This window comes from Leopardus geoffroyi, chromosome D2 (genome assembly GCF_018350155.1).
Source record: "Leopardus geoffroyi isolate Oge1 chromosome D2, O.geoffroyi_Oge1_pat1.0, whole genome shotgun sequence".
NCBI lineage: Eukaryota > Metazoa > Chordata > Mammalia > Carnivora > Felidae > Leopardus > Leopardus geoffroyi.
The window spans coordinates 49,226,659-49,245,454 of record NC_059334.1 but is presented as its reverse complement, the minus strand read 5'-3'; positions in this window follow the sequence as shown (position 1 = coordinate 49,245,454).

The window sequence follows — 18,796 nt, the reverse complement described above, 5'->3', positions numbered from 1 at the left end:
GAAACTAACGTGTTGCGTGGAAAATCGAGAAGGCGGGAGTTGGCATGACTTGGAGCCTGGAACTCAGAGCCTGCCGGGAGCCGCGTGGAGCCTACCTGCTAAAGCAAATTCCAGTTTCTCGTTTGCTTCTTTTTTTGCCTCAAATCTGGTTTTGTCCCCGCAGCCAAGCTAGTCAGTCACCGGAGGGGCTCCCGTGGGCTGGGACAAAGGAAAACCGAGGCCTCCTGCCTGGCCCTGCCCCCGTCCCCCGACCTCAGGATAGACATTAGTGTGGGACACATTAGAACCGGCCACTTTCTTTATCAATTTATTAAAATACTTCTTGAATACTTATTTATTGATAAATTTATCAATTTATTAAAATACCTACTATGTGCCAGACACTGGATAAGTGTTTGAAGTACTTTAGTAAAGGAAGCAAAACAAAATAAAAACAAAAACCCCAGCCTCCAGTTCGGGTACATCCCCAGGGGGAGAGGGGATGGAGGGGAGAAGAAAACTGCACAAAACATAAGTAATTAAGCACATATTCTATAGAAGGTTCTTACTTAGATGCCATGGCAAAATGGAGCAGAGGGAAGGGGAGCGAGTTAGGATTTTAAATAGAGACACCAAGAATCTGCATTTTAGGTAAAATCTCCAGGTTTTCAGTTCGCAAGCTATTTGAATTTTAAAATGTTCCCTGCCGATGCTGTTGGAGGCCAGGGGCTACTAGACTGTGCCTTTTCCCCTGAGTCCCGTGTTCAGCCATGGTGGGGGGGGGGGGTCTTCCCAAATTCAAGACAGCAGGGCCCATCACTTTTTCTCTTGTGTCCTCTGCTTATGCCACTGCCTCCAGTTATAAGGCTCCACTTTTCTTTCTCTGCCAGGGAACTCCATTTTCCAGCAGGGCCCAAAGCCAGCTCCCCCTCCCTGTGAGATCTTCCGGATCTCTCCCCACTCAACACTCAGAGTCGCTGCTCTTCAGAAACACCACAGTCATGTGGAGTTCAAGGTGGGAGGCAGGCAGGGGTCTGGTTGTTGAGGTGCAACTCCCTGGCCTAATTATGCCGTGACGATCCCTAGACCCCAGTGACCAGTTCGGGTGCCTGCCCACGGCCCTCCGCCCCTCGGCCTGGATCGTTCATTCCTTCAAAGTTCAACGGTTGGCCTTTCAGGGAAGGACCTTAGTACAAGGTGGAGGGTTTGCACCAAATCATTGGTTTCCAGCGTGTCAACGATCAGATGACTTTAGGTGGTACTCTGAAAACATTATTTGTAAAAACATACGGATTTATGTATTTGCTTTTAAAAGTAGCAAGACAAAAGTTATAGCTAGCACATTAAAGCAGACATTTCAGATATTGTTCAAGACGGATTTCATTTTTTTAAAAGATATGGTTTCGTTTTAAAAAAGCAAGTAAATTTAAACCAACGTAGTATGCAATAGTATAGGGGGTTGGAGACACAGCACAAATCCAGACAGTGATACAAAAGGACCTGAAGTTTGGAAACGCTGCCTAAATACAGAGCATTTTTGGGGTATTATTTAATACTACCCCCCTCTCCCTTAAAACAAACCATTTGGCCCCAAAGTGGTAAAACAAAATCACACAAGGAGGGTATGACATCTCTCTCACCTTTGCCATCCAGGAGAGGCTAGAGAATGCTCAACCAGGAGTGCTTAGGTCCTAGGCAGGGTGTGGGGATGTTTGAGATCCTGCCCCTGCTTGCTCTGGGCACCCATGGCTTTCCCATCCCAACCAATGAGTCTTCTTCTTCCCAGTTTCTAGTGTAGACCTGGAGGGCCACAACCAGAAGACGGCTGCACGTGCTACACCCCGCCCCCACCTCGGCTCTCCCACCTTTGACACCCCACATTGGGCTTCACAAGTAGGTGCCCTACCCTGGGAACCAAGAGGCCCAGGGAGAAGGACAAATTCTCAGAGCCTGGATGCTGGCGTCTGTGGAATAGGTACGCTAACTCTCAAGGTTGGGATTGGAATTTGCCAAGTGTGAGAAGGCCCTCAGGAAGATCGGACTTCAGCTTACTTTCTCTGAATTTGTTACATTTTGTTCTCACAAAGACAGAACTCGCGGAATAAGCCTTACTGATCTCAGCTTCGAAGACAAGAAGCCCAAAGCTCAGCGTGGTTGAAGGCCTTGACCAACATGAAACAGCTGGTCAGGGGCAAAGGCACGACTCTCTGGACCAGCATTTCTGGATTCTGGAACAACAGCAAGGCCACGGGAGTCTGCCCAGGGATGTGAGTCTCTTTCACGGCAGACATCTAAGGATTCTCTTGGAGTCCTGTACCCAGGGCCAGGGCTTAGCATCTGTCAGGCTGGCCATGTTTTCCTCAGCTGGATCCCAAAGGCTCTTCCCAGAGTCTCGTTTCCTCCTAGAGGGAAGGACCCCAGGGAGGCTGAGTCAGGGCTCGTGGATGAAGGGCTCTGTAGCAGGGTCCTGGCTGGTTTGGGGCCACATACGCAGGCAGGGCTTACCATAGTGGATGTGCCCATCCAGCAAGCCAAAGACTCTGTCTCATGGACACTCCTAAAACAGGGGTAATATTTTCTGGGACATCCTCCAGGAGCACTGGGCGAGTGGAGCTAGTGTTCTAGGAAAAGCCAGACCCAAGGGCTCTGAGGGTTCACGTCTGTGCTCTCAGCAGCCACACTGGCTCTCACATACCCGCCCAATTCTGCCTGCACCCATCACCAATATCACTGGATTAATCTAATCACGTCTAGATTAATTCTGCTGTTTCCAGCCCCACCCCTCTCTCCTGTTACCCGTGCCTCTAGGCAGACTGGTCCCAGCATCTGAAGCTCCAGCAGTGGCTAGAATTGGGAGTCTGCACCAGCTTCTGCCACAAACCCCTGGGTGATGGGAGGTGTGAGCCCTTTGGGATAAATGACACTTACACGTGAGTTAGTGCTATACATCTTTCGCTCCCTGTAGGCTCACACCTACCTTTGAGGTGGGTTCAGTGTTAACCCCATTCCCCAGATTTGGGAGCTAAGATCACAGCCAGTCTTTGGCAGAGCTGGGATTTAAATCAACTTAGCCTGGCTCTGGAGTGGGATTGTTCTTGGTGAAGGATAGAACAGTAGGTTTGAAGAAGAGTGGAAGAAAGCCCAGTTAACTTTAAAATTCAGATAAGCAACGAGTCCTTTCCTTTTTTTTTTTTTTTTTCCTTTTTGGTATATATGTTCCAAATATTGCATAGGACATACTTATACCGAAAAAGAATCGTTCATTGTTCATCTGAAGTTCAAGTTTAACTAGGTGTCCAGGATTTTTATTTGCTGAGCCTGGTAACCCTACTCCAGAGTCTACACTGTTCAGGACACAATGGAGCCCCTCTTTGTGAGCTCTCTCCCTGGGCCTTCAAGGACATGTGGGCAGAGGGGGGTGGGTGTTGGGAAGGCAAGTTCTGGCATCACCCACTTTCTCAGTGAGGGGATTTCTTGAGTTTTATTACTACAGAATCTTATTATGGTGTGAAATGGTACATTAAAGCAGTATGGGGACGATCTTTCTTTTCCATATCTCTCTCCTTTCTGCCATGAGAATTTTATTTTATTTTATTTTTTTAAAGTTTGTTTTTATTTATTTTGAGAGAGAGAGTGCGAGCGTACTCTGTGTGCACAATGGCGGGGTGGGGCAGAGAGAGAGGGAGAGAGAGAATCCCGAGCAGGGGCTCGATCTCACAACCATGAGATCATGACCTGAGCGGAAATCAGGAGTCGGACGCTTTAACTGACTGAGCCACCCAGGCGCCCCTGCCATGAGTATTTTAATACCACATTAGCCCCAACCCTGATTTTCCAGAAACAGTCTGGTCATGCCCGAGGCGAAAAGAGACAAGCTTTCTCCCCAGCATCACCAGCCCTCCTCTTCCACTGGCCCAGGCACAGTTGTGTGAAGCCCAGCTCCTTCTGTTTTCGGTGGCATGGGGAGAGGGTGGGGGACTGTGAGGAGCCGTCATCTCAGGAGCCAGCATCACATGAGCGGTATCCTGCTCTGGGGGGACGTGCAGATGGGGAAAGAGGTCGAGCCCCGCTGTGGGTCGTGGAGGAGGCTCTGGGCCTGCTGCCCGCACAGCTGGTCCCCTGGTCGGAGAAGCCAGGATTCCAGTCTCGCTGGCCCTCCTTGTCCATTGGAGGGACTTGTACTTTTTTCTCCACCTTACCTCCCCGTGGCTGGGAGTCTGTAGTCTCGCAGCACAGATGAACCGGACAAGACCGCACACGGAGGCTGCTGAGAGTGGCTTTCAAGGCCAAGTGCGAAGGCAGGCCCCGCTGGCAGCCAGGCCCAGGGGTTGCAAGTGGGGGCTGGACTCAGCTGGGGAGAATGGCCCGGCACCTTAGAGGTGCCCGTCCTTCAGACCCACTGCTCAGAAGCCCACTGGGGAGGTTAAAAGGTAGTTTTGTTGGGGACAGTTTATCCAACAAAGAATTTGTAAATTTGTTTCTTTTTTTCTTTGGCAGTGCAAATCCAGGATGTCCGCTGGGAGCTCTGGCTTCATCCATGAAGTCTCACTGGCTTCCCGCTTCTAGAAATCTCTTTCTTCTTAGGGTCCCAGACTGAAGTTTCTATGTTTGCAGCCAGGTTGTCTGATCACTTATGCTCCCTTTTTCTCTGGAGAGTACCCAAGTTTTGCCTCAGGGCCCTAGGCTGTGCCACCAAGGGGCACTACACTTCCTTCATAAATCTGTAATCCAACTTTCCTTCCTTCCATCCATCCATCCATCCATCCATCCATCCATCCATCATCTACCCTTTCACCACCTACTCATCTATCCCTTCCTCTGTCCAACATCCACCCACCCATCCATTCACCCATCCACCCACCAATCCATCCATCCATCTCTCCAGCCAGCCAGCCAGCCAAATGTCCACCCCCCCATCCACCTGGCTCTCCCCTTCAACCACTCCCCACCGATCCTTTCCAGGTGCTCTAGCCCTGAGATGCCTTTTCTGCCAGAAGCAGATGCGCCTCCTGCTTCCTGGGCCACAGGGGAAGAATAATCAAGCATCAAGGGCCCCAAATCCAGAGATCACCCAGCAAGCCCTCACCTTGAAACAGATTGAAACCTTTGCTTTCCCCTCGCTGAAGGCATGACCTCTCGGAAAGGCAGGGCGGGCTTCCTGGGGAATGCCCACCCAGGAAGGAGCCGAGAGCAACATGTGAACACTCTTTACCTCCTATCGTTCATTTCATGATTTTCTTCCATAAGGTTGCAAAAAAAAAAAAAAAAAAGAAAGAAAGAAAGAAAAGGAAAAGAAAGACAAAATAGCAAAGAAATGAACCTTTATTTCTCTGTTTACTCCTCTGCATTTAATGAGCGGTTGTTAACATGACTAAAACCATCTGAAGATTTTTGCCAAATGGAAAAATCTCCCTACAGGGGCAATAAAACAAATATTCAGGCTAGAGAGAGGCAGTCATAAAAGGCATTACCCGGTTGTAAACAGAGGCGGGCGGTGGTGATGTATTACCCCTGCCTCCTCAGCTTTCACCAAACTTCTGAGATTCCAGGAGCGGCTCTGACCCGAGGCAATATTTACTTCTGCGGCTTCTTCAGCAGGTCAGTGTGGGTATAATTCTGTCTACCAGTTGACTGGAGTTGAGCTTTTGAGCAGGAAGTCCAAACCCTGAGCGCTCATAACTCAGGAGGAGTCAGGCACCCCTGCCCCGTGCGCGCCAAGAAAAGCACATTGTACCGTCTTGGCCGGATGGGGTGAGGGTCTGCACACACCCAGGCCACTGTCCGCAGAGACTGATGGCCTCCGTTTGTACCTGGTCCAACAACGCCACCGGTTCGTGCAGTTGTCAGCTGTATTTTGTCCCAGAGCTCTCGGGACACCCATCCTGTTTGATATACCTCTATGCGGTGATGGTAGGCTTGGCTGGATGACTGTCTCATGCAACTTCGGTAGATGGAGTCCGTGAGCCCTGGCAAAGATCTCAAAGTCTGAAGGGAAATCAGAGCTCTAATTTAGGAGAACAGGCATCCTTTCCCAGGGACGAAGCACCAATCTGGAGAGTGAAGGGACTTGCCAGAGCTCAAGACATGGCCTGCATGTTCCCCTTCTTCCCCCCGCCCCCCCCCGCCCCCGATTTAGATGTGGAAGTGCTTGGCCTTTGCTTGCTTTGGATGCAGAAGGGCCTGCTCCCTCCTGACCCCCTGGCCCTCTGCGGGGTGCATCTGCTGGTGTGCAATAGTGGTCTGTAAAGTCTCTCTTTGGCTCTCTGGAGAGCCAAGAGGAGGCAGTTTAATCAATTATAGAACAGCGGACTATAAAGACCAGAATGAGGACTGGGTCCCTTGGAACTATGTCCACGGTCTGCTCTGGGGTCTGCAGAGCATCAGAGGTTCAGACTGGCTGGGAGCTACAGTGGGGGTCATAGGCCAGGCATCCTGGAAGGCTCCCACTGTTCCATGCTTACCAGCACCTTCCCAGGTGGCTCCAGGCATGGCTTTCTGGGCTCCTGAAGACGGGCTCCCTTGACCGTGCCTTAGCAGACCTGGAATCCTCATGACTGAGCTCATGAACCCAGATGCCAGGTTGTTAGAACAGAATAATTCAAAAGCACTGCACTAATAATACTTTACTAGTATTATTATTTTATGTCTTTCCCAGTTTATAGCTCTTGTTGGTTTACGAAGCAGCACTCAGGTGCATTTGTCTCTCCCACTGAACTGTGGCCAGGCAGGGGCTCTCCTCCTCATTTTATGGAGGAGTCCAGGACTCGAAGACTCAAGGGACATTGCTCAGGTGTCCTGGGGGCTGTCGTTCTGTCGTCTGCATGACCTCTAAAGGGCTAGGGGTGCTGTCAGGAACAGCAGCTCATTCAAGGGTGAAGGTGCACTTGCTGGGCCCCCCAGTAGATTTGTCCTTAACAAGACACTGGAAAAACAATTCACCCCCAACAGTCACTGCCTACCGCGTCACTCTTAACACAGGCAGCTTTTTTAAAAAAAATATTTTTTTTTTAAATTTTTTTTTTTCTCAACGTTTTTATTTATTTTTGGGACAGAGAGAGACAGAGCATGAACGGGGGAGGGGCAGAGAGAGAGGGAGACACAGAATCGGAAACAGGCTCCAGGCTCTGAGCCATCAGCCCAGAGCCCGATGCGGGGCTCGAACCCACGGACCGCGAGATCGTGACCTGGCTGAGGTCGGACGCTTAACCGACTGCGCCACCCAGGCGCCCCTAAAAAAAATATTTTTAATGTGTATTTATTTTTGAGAGAGAGAGAGAGAGAGAGAGAGAGAGAGAGAGAGAATGAGCCGGGGAGGGGCAGAGAGAGAGGGAGACACAGAATCCAAAGCAGGCTCCAGGCTCCGAGCTGTCAGCACAGACCCCGACGTGGGGCTCGAACACACAACCTGGGAGATCATGACCTGAGCCAAAGTCAGACGCTTAACTGACTGAGCTGCCCAGGCGCCCCTACACAGGTGACTGCATACACCCTGTCCCCGGGTCTGATGTCAAGGAAAACAGATTTTGAGCCCACACTGCTCACTTCCACCCTTTGCTGTTCTCAGCTTGGCCCCTTAACAGACTTTTCTTTTCTTTTTTTTTTTTTTTCTCAACGTTTATTTATTTTTGGGACAGAGAGAGACAGAGCATGAACGGGGGAGGGCCAGAGAGAGGGAGACACAGAATCGGAAACAGGCTCCAGGCTCCGAGCCATCAGCCCAGAGCCTGACACGGTTAACAGACTTTTCAATGGGAGCTTATTTTCCCGTAAGCGTCAACCCCTGGGATTTGGGCAAACTCGGTTTTAGTGAGAACCGGCCTGTCTGCCCACCTAGGATGTGATGGGAGATGGAAACGAAGGTACATTGTCTCTATCCAGGAGCATTAGGGAAGGGGGAGGGGAGGTAGGGGGGACAGAAGGAAGCTTAGGGGCATGGAGCCCCCGCTGAGGTCCAGGGAGGGAGTGCATTTTCTGGGAACCTCATCACAGTAGGAGGAAGAGGGTGCCTGTGTGTGTGCCCATCGGTCGGCCTCCCGGGAACAATCTTCCTTCCAATCCCAGCATCCCAGGGAGAGCAGTGAGGGCAGGGCCAGGCTGGGGGAGGCCGGCCGGCCCCCTGTTCTGCCCTCCATCCCCCAGCAAGTGCAGGGACCTCCCTCCAAGGCCTCACTCACTCAGCCCAGGTGTGTGCCTGCCCTTGCCCCAGAGTACACCTGGGGCCGGGAGGTAGCCCCGGCTGTCAACAGCCGGATTGATTCTGGGAATGACAGGGGACCAACACACAAAAGGAACTTGTTTATTCCGGCTGAAATGCTTCATGTGTGCAACGTTTGACCTCCACCTCCCCAGGTTGACAGATGGTAGATGTGTTTAGTTTGCGGATAAGCAAAAAGAAGGAACTAGAGTCGATGGCGGTCCACCAGTCACACCTCCCGGTGCCTGCTCTCCACCCCGGGGCTCCGCAGAGGAGAGTGCCACCTGTGGGTAGCAACATGGAGCGTGCCCCAGGAAAGAACCTTGACCTCCTGTGCTGGTCCCTTCCACGTCTCCGGCCTGGCCTGGCACTACGAGAACCACTGCAGGACCAAGGGAACTACTTAACAGATGGTAAGTTCAGCTCAGATCACCGCCAAGGGGGGATAAGACGCACTTAGCATTGCAGCGAGCGCTCCTTATGGGAAGAGGCAGAACCCTGGGCAAGGCTGCTTTTCTCCAGCAGAGGGCAGCTTCTGATGGGGTGGCTGACAGGTGGCCATCAGCCAGTGGCACTCCCAGCACTTGAGAGAAACAAGTCCTTCAGGTCCAAAGGGGGACCTGCTGTCCCATCACGGCATTTATTATAGTCCGTCCCTTCGCCTCGCCAAGCCACATCTAGGAAGAGTTTTGTGTTAGAAGAGGAACCTAGCCAGTTAAGTCACTGGATGGGGGCTGGGGGAGGAATCCATCCAGGCCCACAGGTGGCTCCTGGGGGTGGCAGCCACCTAAGACCAGCCAGGGAGATAGGTCCTCGGTGAAACCTCAGGGTACCAGTGGAGTTTTATGGGACACCTTTCAGGCTATTGGTTTGGTGGGGTTTACGATGAAATGTAAGTTGAAATTTTTATAATGAAAACAGCAGGGGGGGGGGGTATTCGGTGGCTCAGTGGGTTAAGCATCTGACTCTTGATCTCAGCTCAGGTCTTGATCTCAGGGTCCTGAGTTCAAGCCCTGCGCTGGGCTCTGCGCTGGGCATGAAGCCTACTTTAAGAAAAAGAAAAGAAAGAAAGAAAGAAAGAAAAGAACACAGCAGGGATGTAAAAATTCCACCAGCTCGTTAGAGCAGAATGGCAAACCTTCTGCAAGGGTTTTTGTATTAGTCATTTTTAGAGTCACAAGTGACTAAAACCCAAATGAATTAACTCAGGCCAAGGTGGGGGAATTTACTGGTTCTTGTAAATAGACCAAGGAAGGGAGGGGTGGACTTGCCCCAGGGAAGACTAGATGCCCCTCTCTCCCTTTCTCTCCCCTTCCCCCTATTTGAAGTGCGAGAGAAGCAGTAACTCAATAGAAGGGGATTTGGGAACCCTCCCATGTTTTGCCCCTGGGTCTGGTCTTGGAGCACAGTCTGGGCAGGGAGAGGTAAGTAGCAGCAAGGAGAACGGGCTGGGAGTGCTCACTGGCCTCTGTTGCCCCTGGAGAGCCGCTGAGGTCCCACCCCAGCTGCTCAAGGGAGGTCCAGGCCCCTGGAGATCCCGGGGATCCCGGTGACAGCGGTTCAGCCAGGGAGCAACAGATCGGGTTGTGTGGCTGCTGTCCTGATCCTGCTGGAGGGTCCTTGCCTCTTAGCTCCCTCCCACTCCCTTCCTGCCCTGGCTGCTGCAATGCAGATGAGACCCAGGCCCTGAGAAGGCACCAGCAAAAGCAGAAGCAGGGAGCTGGCCAGGTTCAGAATCTGACTTAGGCTTTCCCCGCTGGTTTTCCCCCATGCCGTTGCCTCACTGCTGGATTTCTTCAAAACCTAACAGGATACTCAGCACGTCTGGTCAGAGACAATAATGCCCTTCCTCTGGGCCAAATGGCCTGGCAAGACCCAGGGTGAGTAGAGTGGTGTTGGGGAGAAGCTCACCTGCATGCTTTGTGGAGTTTGGAAGCTCCAGTTTCCAAAGGGCCACTTAATTCTGAGCACACAGGAGACAGTGCCAGACAAGGAGGGCACGGATGACACCAGCCACCAGGCACCCCAAGAGCCAGCTCTGAGTGTTGCCGGCACTCATACCGACACGGCCAGCAAGTCTACGAAATAACCATTTTCTTCCGGTCACCACTGTCTTTTCCCATAGGTGGGATACCTTCAGTGCATGAGACAGCAGTGGGAAGAAGTGAGGAGTTGATTGTAGGTTTATTGAGCATCTATTACATGCGGGCGGGCGCCCTCCTGGGAAATAGACATACATTATCTACTTTAATTGACACATGAGCTCCACAAAGCAGGCAATTTTATGGCCGCTTGTTAACCCCTGAAAGAAACGGGCTTAGGAGACGTTAGTAACTTGCCCGACCCTAGAGCTGGTGAGTGGCCGGGATTAAAATCTGGGCTGTTGGACTGAAGCCTGTGAGGGTCCCACTCCCTGCCTCTATGAGGCAGCAGCTCCTCCTGTGTGCGGGGGAAGGTCACTGCACAGTGCTGAGCGGATGTCCTCACTAACAGAGCTGACCGAAGCTGTTCCCTGCAAGGAATAAGTAGGTAGATGTGAAAGTGCCCTGTAAACTGTGAAATGGTGTGCACGCTGCGCCTTGAGCCGTCACGATTCTTACCATCTTGGCTGGCCACCACACAGCTTCATCAAGGTTACAAGGGCGGGTCTCGTTTGCTTGTTTTCTACTTATTTACAAATGCCCTCTGGCTGGAGAGGGTAACAAGTCATGGACCCCTCATCCCACGAATGCAGCACCTATTGTCATTCGCAGGCAGGCGGTTTTGGAGAGGAGGCGTTGCATGTGAAGCTCAGAAGTTACCTTGCAATTACTGGGGTACAGCTCTGCTTTCCCAATCTTGATACCCCAATACCCAGTGGATACACTGCACAGGGGACCCTTCTGTAAGGCCATTGTTGAATTGACTTAGGGATGGATGTAGGGAGAGAGATGGGGTGACAGATTTGCTGGGGGACAGGATCTGACCCAGATCTCCTGATGTCCTTTCTGGGTCAGATTTGACCACGAGAAATACATAAAGTAGAGGCAACTGGTCCCCAAAACCTATGGCCTTTTTTTTTTTTTTTTTTTAACCAACCAGTGGAAGTACCTGAGTTTCTTGCCATAAAGACTTCAGAAATCTCGCCCCCTCTTCTGATCTGCAAACACCAGGAGCTCAGAGACCTTTCAGGTGCCAGACACTTTTCTACCCAATGGGGCCTGGGAAACACAAGTTGATTTACTTCTCTTTCAAGGAAGGCAGAGCCCAGAAGTGCTTCAAGGTAGATATTTCTGTTTGTTTCCTCCCCAAGAAAAGCACAACTAAAGACGCCTACACATTCCACACCCTCTTTTCAAGGCCCATTAATAAGGGGGCCTGGGGCCAAATCATAAACATGGCAAACTCTAACCACCAAGGCTCGCAGAGCGAGGGCTGCATTAAGGGGGAATTTTAGCGAAATGCCGCACGGTTCCTAAATTCATACCAGATGAGTTCCAGAAGATTAAAGTTATTACAATAAAGCCCCAGGGAATCAATCATGCTCTGCCATATAACCTTCTTGGTTTACCTCTTCATTCACACAAATCACTTTCTCCAGGGCCTTGAGGAGGATGCGGAATCCATGGAGTTAAATGTGGCAAAAAGCAGAGGGACAAAGAGGAGAGGCAATACCACAGCTTTGATAGGTTTGGGGGACCCTGGGGTGTTCCTGAGCCGGATGCGCTCAGGCTGGGCTGGACTTTGGGGTGGGAAGCCCCAACAGCAGGGACAGCTTGGCCTGGATGGGAGGCTGGGGTCTGGCATGTGGCTTCTTTTGTGACCCGTCACAGCGTGGGGGGCATAGTGGAGGTTGGGGGGGAGAAGGCCAGGAAGCAGAGACGGGGAGATGTGTACTCCAGTAACTTCCCAGCCTGCCTGAGTCCTGTCCCTGGGGGTGGTCATTGTCCAAACCTTGATAAGAAACAGACTGAAAGCTGCAAAGAGACTTGGTAACCCGTGAAACATGGCACAGTTCTTTTTGTCCTTTGAGGCTACTTTGATGTTTTCACCTTTTATACTTTTTTTTTTTTTCCCTCCCAAGTGCCCTGCAGCTGTCTAAGATAAATCTGCGCGCTCAGGAGCTGTGAGCCAGCCCCCTGGCTCTTCCTGCTTGGAGGAGGGTTCTGTCTACCCCAGGCCACTGTGGTCCCCAACACCCTCCTGTACCTCTGTTCCTCATTCCCCGCTGCACCTGAGACGGGGCCTCAGCCCTTACCTCTGCCTTACTGCAGAGTCCCAAAACCATTCCACAGGGGCATCCAACCTCTCAGACCCACGCTAGCCTAGAGACCCTGCCTAGGCACCTAACTCTTGCTCCCAGCCCACCCTCTGCAAGCATGCCAAGCTTGGCCACACTTTGTCGTTTTGTCCCCGGAAGCCCTCGGTCCTGGGCTTCTCTTGAGTACTCACTCTTGCTTCATGATGGTGAGCGGGACCTCCCAGTCCCTTCAGATGAGATCCTGCCCTCAGGATCAGAAACAGACTTGGACCCAATGACCGAGCAAGATGCTCACAAAATTGGCTGGGCATTAGCGTGTTGTTCCGTTTCTCTTGTACACATTCTTACTTAAATGACTACTTCATTTAGGGCTTATGTGTTAATATTGTGGGGATTTTCTGCAGTGTTCTTTCTCGGGGCTGTCTCCTTTAGGTTTTGATGTCAGAATGATGTTAGCTTTCCAGAAAATAATTGAGAGACTTTTTCCCCCCTCTATCTACACTCTGGATCAGTTTAAATTCAGTGCATCCAGAAAAATGTTCGGACCAGGTACTCTACAGGGTGCGGTTCTTTGACAACTGTTCTGGTTTGCTCTTTAGGCTTTTCTTATCTCTTCTGGAGTCCATGTTGATCATTTGTATTTTTCTAGGAAAGAGGACATTTTATCCAGGTTTTCAAGTCATGAATATGTTTGTATAATTCTGTGTTGCCTGCACTCATACAGACATGGCAGCAAGTCTACGAAATAACCATTTTTTTTCGTTTACCATCATCTTTTCCCATAGGTGGGATACCTTCAGTGCATGAAACAGCAGCGCATTTTTACTCCCAAAGTTGGTCATTTGTGCTTTGTCTTACTGTTTCTTGCCCTTTTTCCTCCCTTGCCTCCTTCTTCCCTTTTCTTTAATTAGTTTTTGGTTTTTTTAACAGGGTTAGTCAATATTCTATTCTATTCTATTCTATTCTATTCTATTCTATTCTATTCTATCCTATTCTATTTCTATTCTCCTTTCTCCCAAAGATCTACCTTTTGTACCAGGATCAATTGTATGCTGCTTTTATGTTTTAACTTCTTAATTTGCTTATGATGCTACGTTTAATGTTCTTTTTAGCGACTTTAATTTTTTTGGAATTTTTTAAATAGAATTCTTCATTCACTTGTTTCTATTGTCATATTTATTACTACCCATGTTAATGGCTACAGGTTTTTCTACGACACGGTTTTAACTGTATCCCAAATATTTTAACAAGGAGTGCTAGTTTTAGGAAGTTTCTTGATCTACCTTAAGTTCTGTTTTGAGCACAGTATTATTTTAGGGAAGGGCTTTTAAAATGACAAAATTGTTCTGTTACAATAAAGCCCCAGGGAATCAATCATGCTCTGCCATATAACCTTCTTGGTTTACCTCTTCATTCACACAAATCACTTTCTCCAGGGCCTTGAGGAGGATGCGGAATCCACGGTAGGTATATGGTATAGGTGAAATGATTGTAGGTAATGACTAAATGTTATAGGTAATGACTAAATGTTCGTTCTAGGTGTTTTAATTCAACTCTATTGACGTTATGGCAGGTGGCTTTTGCTAGTTTTCATTTTTTATTTGAGATTTTCTTTGTGAAATAATATAAGAAAAATGGGCCATAGAAAAGGCGGTAAACTTTCTGTTTACAAGGTACGGAGACACGGTCATATATAAATTAAGTACGTGTGTTTGTGTAAATATATGTGTGTTACACATAATCAATTAAATAAATTACATTATTTGGATTCTCTATATTTTACTCATCCTTAGTTTCTTGACCTACAGAATTAAGTAAGAGCAATGGTAAAGTCTTCTAATGATTTTGTGTTTTGCCAAATTTATTCTTTTGTTTATTCTGGCTTTTTCTTTTAATTTCTTTTAATTTTTTTCTTTTAATTTAATTTTAAAATGTAATTTAAATTTCTATTAATATTAAATATTTAATAAATGTAAGTTTTTGACAGCTCTGTTTTTACTGTAAATCAAATGGACAACCAAGCATTATAAAATATTTTATATTTTTATGTTGAATACTTATGTTGAGTACAGCATTTTTTTATTGAATACAATTCAATATTTCTATGACATAATCCTCTGAGTGTAACTATGTATGATGCTAGCACTCAGATTTCTATTTATGGACATTGAACTGGAATATTTTTGCTCTTCTTTTTACTTTCGATATTTCTAAGTTCTTTTATTTTAATTATATATTTTTGTAGAATGCATGTGATTTTGAATTACTTTGTTTTGGCCCTGACTTATAGCTTTGCTTTGCTTTGCTTTGCTTTTCTTTTCTTTTCTTTTCTTTTCTTTTCTTTCCTTTCCTTTCCTTTCCTTTTCCTTTTCCTTTTCCTTTTCTTTTTCTTTTTCTTTTTTGAAGTTTTTATTTATTTGTTTTGAGAGAGGGAGATTGAGAACAAGTAGGGGAGGGGCAGAGAGAGGAAGACAGGATTTGAAGTGGGCTCTGTGCTGATAGCTTTTATTTTATGAGTTAGGTCTCTACATTTTATTTATTGCTGTAAGACAAAACTTTGGTGGTCAGTTTACATGTTTCCTGGGTGTTTTTAATTTTTCCTCTCTTTTGAACAATGGTCTGTGTTCTTCCACCTCAAAACCAATGACAGGAATTAGGAAGGGATATAGTTAGTTTTTAGTCTTATGGTATAATTTAAAATAATAAAGTAGGTATATTATCACAATATAAGATTCAAAACAATGTGAAGTCAAATTAGAAAAATGCCTTGTGGCTCAAGAACTTTCTATGATTTGACTTCAGCATTTTTTTTTTTTTCCTCCAGCAAGTCAACTGTGATCTATTGTTACAAAATTAGGTGTCTCCTGACCTCACCCCTCCTGTGAAATCTGATGACAGAAAATAAAAACCCTCCTTGGTAACAAGTTTGTCTTTAGCCCCTCTCTGCCCACGCAGATTGGCATTAGATAAGAGTAGCCAAAATGGGGTTGACCCTCCAGTCTCAAAGGAGCACCAGCTGTCAGTCCTTGTGGCCTCCAGCACTAGGGACATTGACAGTGCTTTTCCCTTGTGCAGACAAGCGCTATCCTGGGGTGGCTTGTTTTGTGATGCCCTCTGTCCCTGAGCTCAGTCCCAACCGTGCTGTATCTGAGGGCTAGTCTGCAGAGACTGTGGAATGAAATGAGACTTGCCTAGTCCTGGGTGGACGATTATTTCCCCTTTTTTTCGAGATCGGGTTCTTTGGTTCATTTGAAAAATATGGTGCCAGAGGCTTGGCAAAATTTCCTTAAAATGCCATCTTTAATTACCTCTGAATCTGTCTTCTTCTCCAAGATGGGACTCTGCGAAGCAAGAGGAGTGTCTTTTTCATGTCTGGGGCTCTAGCACCTGCCCTAGTGCCCGTCAAGGCAGGAAGGGCGCCAGGAGTGTTTGTGGGGTACAAACCTCACCGGGGTGCAGGATGGACTCGTAAATGGGAGCCTCTGATCCATAGCACAGACAACTGACGGTCAGGTTCTGAATCCCCGTCACACTTGTTACCTGCCAGTCTGCATGCACTTTCTTTGTTATAAATGCCCCATTTGGACCCTCTGATCCTTTGTTTAACGTTCATCTTTATTGTAGCCAATAGTACTGTTTGGGAAAAAGAACCTGGAGGACATTATGTTAAATGAAAAAAGCCAGACACAGAGAGACACAGGCATGATCTCACTTGTGTGTGGAATCTTTTTAAATAGTTGAATTCGTAGAAGTCAAGAGTAGAATGGTGGTTGCCAGGAACAGGGGAGGTGGGGGCAATGGGAAACTAGGTCAAAGGGTACAGCGTTCAAGTTATGTAGGATGAATGAGTTTTAGAGATGCAATGTACAACATGGTGACAATATCGCAGTCTTGTATACCTGAAATTTACTGAGCGTGGGTCTCAGATGTTCCTAGCACACATATCCAATAAGTGGTAACTGCGAAGAGGTTGGATGTGTTTAATTATTGTGACTATATCATTTCATTATGTATATGTATATTAAAACATCATGTTGTACACCTTAAATATATATCATGCTTATTTAAAACTAATAAAAGATTTAAAAATACCTCACTATAAAAAGAAAGCTTTTTTTTTTCCAAAAAAAGGAAAGTTTTTCTTCTTTAAAACAAACATTTAAAAACATTTAGGGTGTGTTTTCTTGTGATCTTGATTTTATTATGAAAAAGTCCAGGAATTCCTTGGGAGAAGTAATTAATGGCCGATGTTCAGAATGGAAAGTTTAACTTTCACTGAAGAAGAACCATTTTCAAGTTCATATAGACAGTAAATTAGCCTCTGGAGCCATAATGCTGTCCTCAAGAGCCTCAACCATCTGGAGAAGTGGTTTCCATGTGAAAATTTACAGTTGCACGATTGTATTTTAGTGCTTCCAGTTTGGTTTCTCATGAGAACTTTCCTTCTTTTGGTGAAGTTATTTAAATTTCAGTATGGCTTGCATGGTGACCAGAGTTCCAGATTCTCATTGTGATAGAGTCAATGTCTTGGCTGCATGTAAATGGTCCATCCTTTTGATGGTATTTAATCTCCTGAAAATGGATACCCATTTTTTTCTAAAATAAATTGATGGTCTCCATTTGAGAGACGACTTTTAAATTCTATTTCAATAATCCTGAAAAACGCTGCCAAAGAAAGAACTTTCTTTTTCTTCTCTCTCTTTCTGTGGTCATGAACCATCAATGAGTTCATGAATTTACAGGATTTAATGTTGCATCAGTAAGAAGATGATTTTGTCCACGTCTGTTTCCCTGTTTTATCATTTTTCATTTATGAGAAGCAAAAGATGGATTAAAAATATAAATGCCACCAACTAACGTATAATATTAAGAATGATTTAATTTATTGTTAATAAACCTCCTACAGCATGTAGGCTTTGTTTTGGTCAACAGAGTTTTACCCAGTACGTCAGGCATTTTATAAGCACTTGGCCATGATAGACTTGAAGGACCAGCTACAGAACAGAAAGATCACGGAAATTGTTCAGAAAAAGTATTCTATCAGTAGATGACTTCTGTAGTACTGATTTTTATATAAGCTAAGGGAAAAAAGGTGGTTGTGGACACTGATCTTTAAGGGACACACTTGCATTTAACCAGTGGTTCCCTCCTACTTCTGGTTCCTCCCATGCCTTTTGAGACTGAGTTGAAAGAAACCTTCACCTCATCTATTTTTCTATTTTATCTCTCCTATTAAAATGTGTGTGTGTGCACTCAGATATCACCTCATGCCAGTCAGAGTGGCCGAAATGAACAAATCAGGAGACTATAGATGCTGGCGAGGATGTGGAGAAACGGGGACCCTCTTGCACTGTTGGTGGGAATGCAAATTGGTGCAGCCACTCTGGAAAACAGTGTGGAGGTTCCTCAAAAAATTAAAAATAGACCTACCCTATGACCCAGCAATAGCACTGCTAGGAATTTACCCAAGGGATAAAGGAGTACTGATGCATAGGGGCACTTGCACCCCAATGTTTATAGCAGCACTCTCAACAATGGCCAAATTACGGAAAGAGCCTAAATGTCCATCAACTGATGAATGGATAAAGAAATTGTGGTTTATATACACAATGGAGTACTACGTGGCAATGAGAAAGAATGAAATATGGCCCTTTGTAGCAACGTGGATGGAACTGAAGAGTGTGATGCTAAGTGAAATAAGCCATACAGAGAAAGACAAATACCATATGTTTTCAGTCTTATGTGGATCCTGAGAAACTTAACAGAAACCCATGGGGGAGGGGAAGGAAAAAAAAAAAAGAGGTTAGAGTGGAAGAGAGCCAAAGCCTAAGAGACTCTTAAAAACTGAGAACAAACTGAGGGTTGAGGGGGGGGTGGGAGGGAGGGGAGGGTGGGTGATGGGTATTGAGGAGGGCACCTTTTGGGATGAGCACTGGGTGATGTATGGAAACCAATTTGACAATAAATTTCATATATTGAAGAATAAATAAATAAATAAATAAATAAATAAATAAATAAATAAAATGTGTGTATGTGTGTGTCTGTGTGTGTGTCTCTGTGTATCTGTGTGTGTGTGTGCTTTAAAAATATTTTAGTGGTTGCATTAGGGTTTACAATACACATTTAAAAATTTTCCAACTTCACTTTCAAATAATATTGTGCCACTTCACATGTTGGATAAAAATCTTTATTTCCAATTTTTTCTTTCATCTTTTATGCTACTATTGTCACATATTTTACATAAACTGTAAATGCACAGTACATTGTTACTATTACTGTTTTAAATAGTCCATTATCTTCAGAGTACTTAAACATAAGAAAAACTAAATTTTATTTTACCTGAATTAATTTCATTCTCAACGCCTTAATTTCTTTGTGTAGAT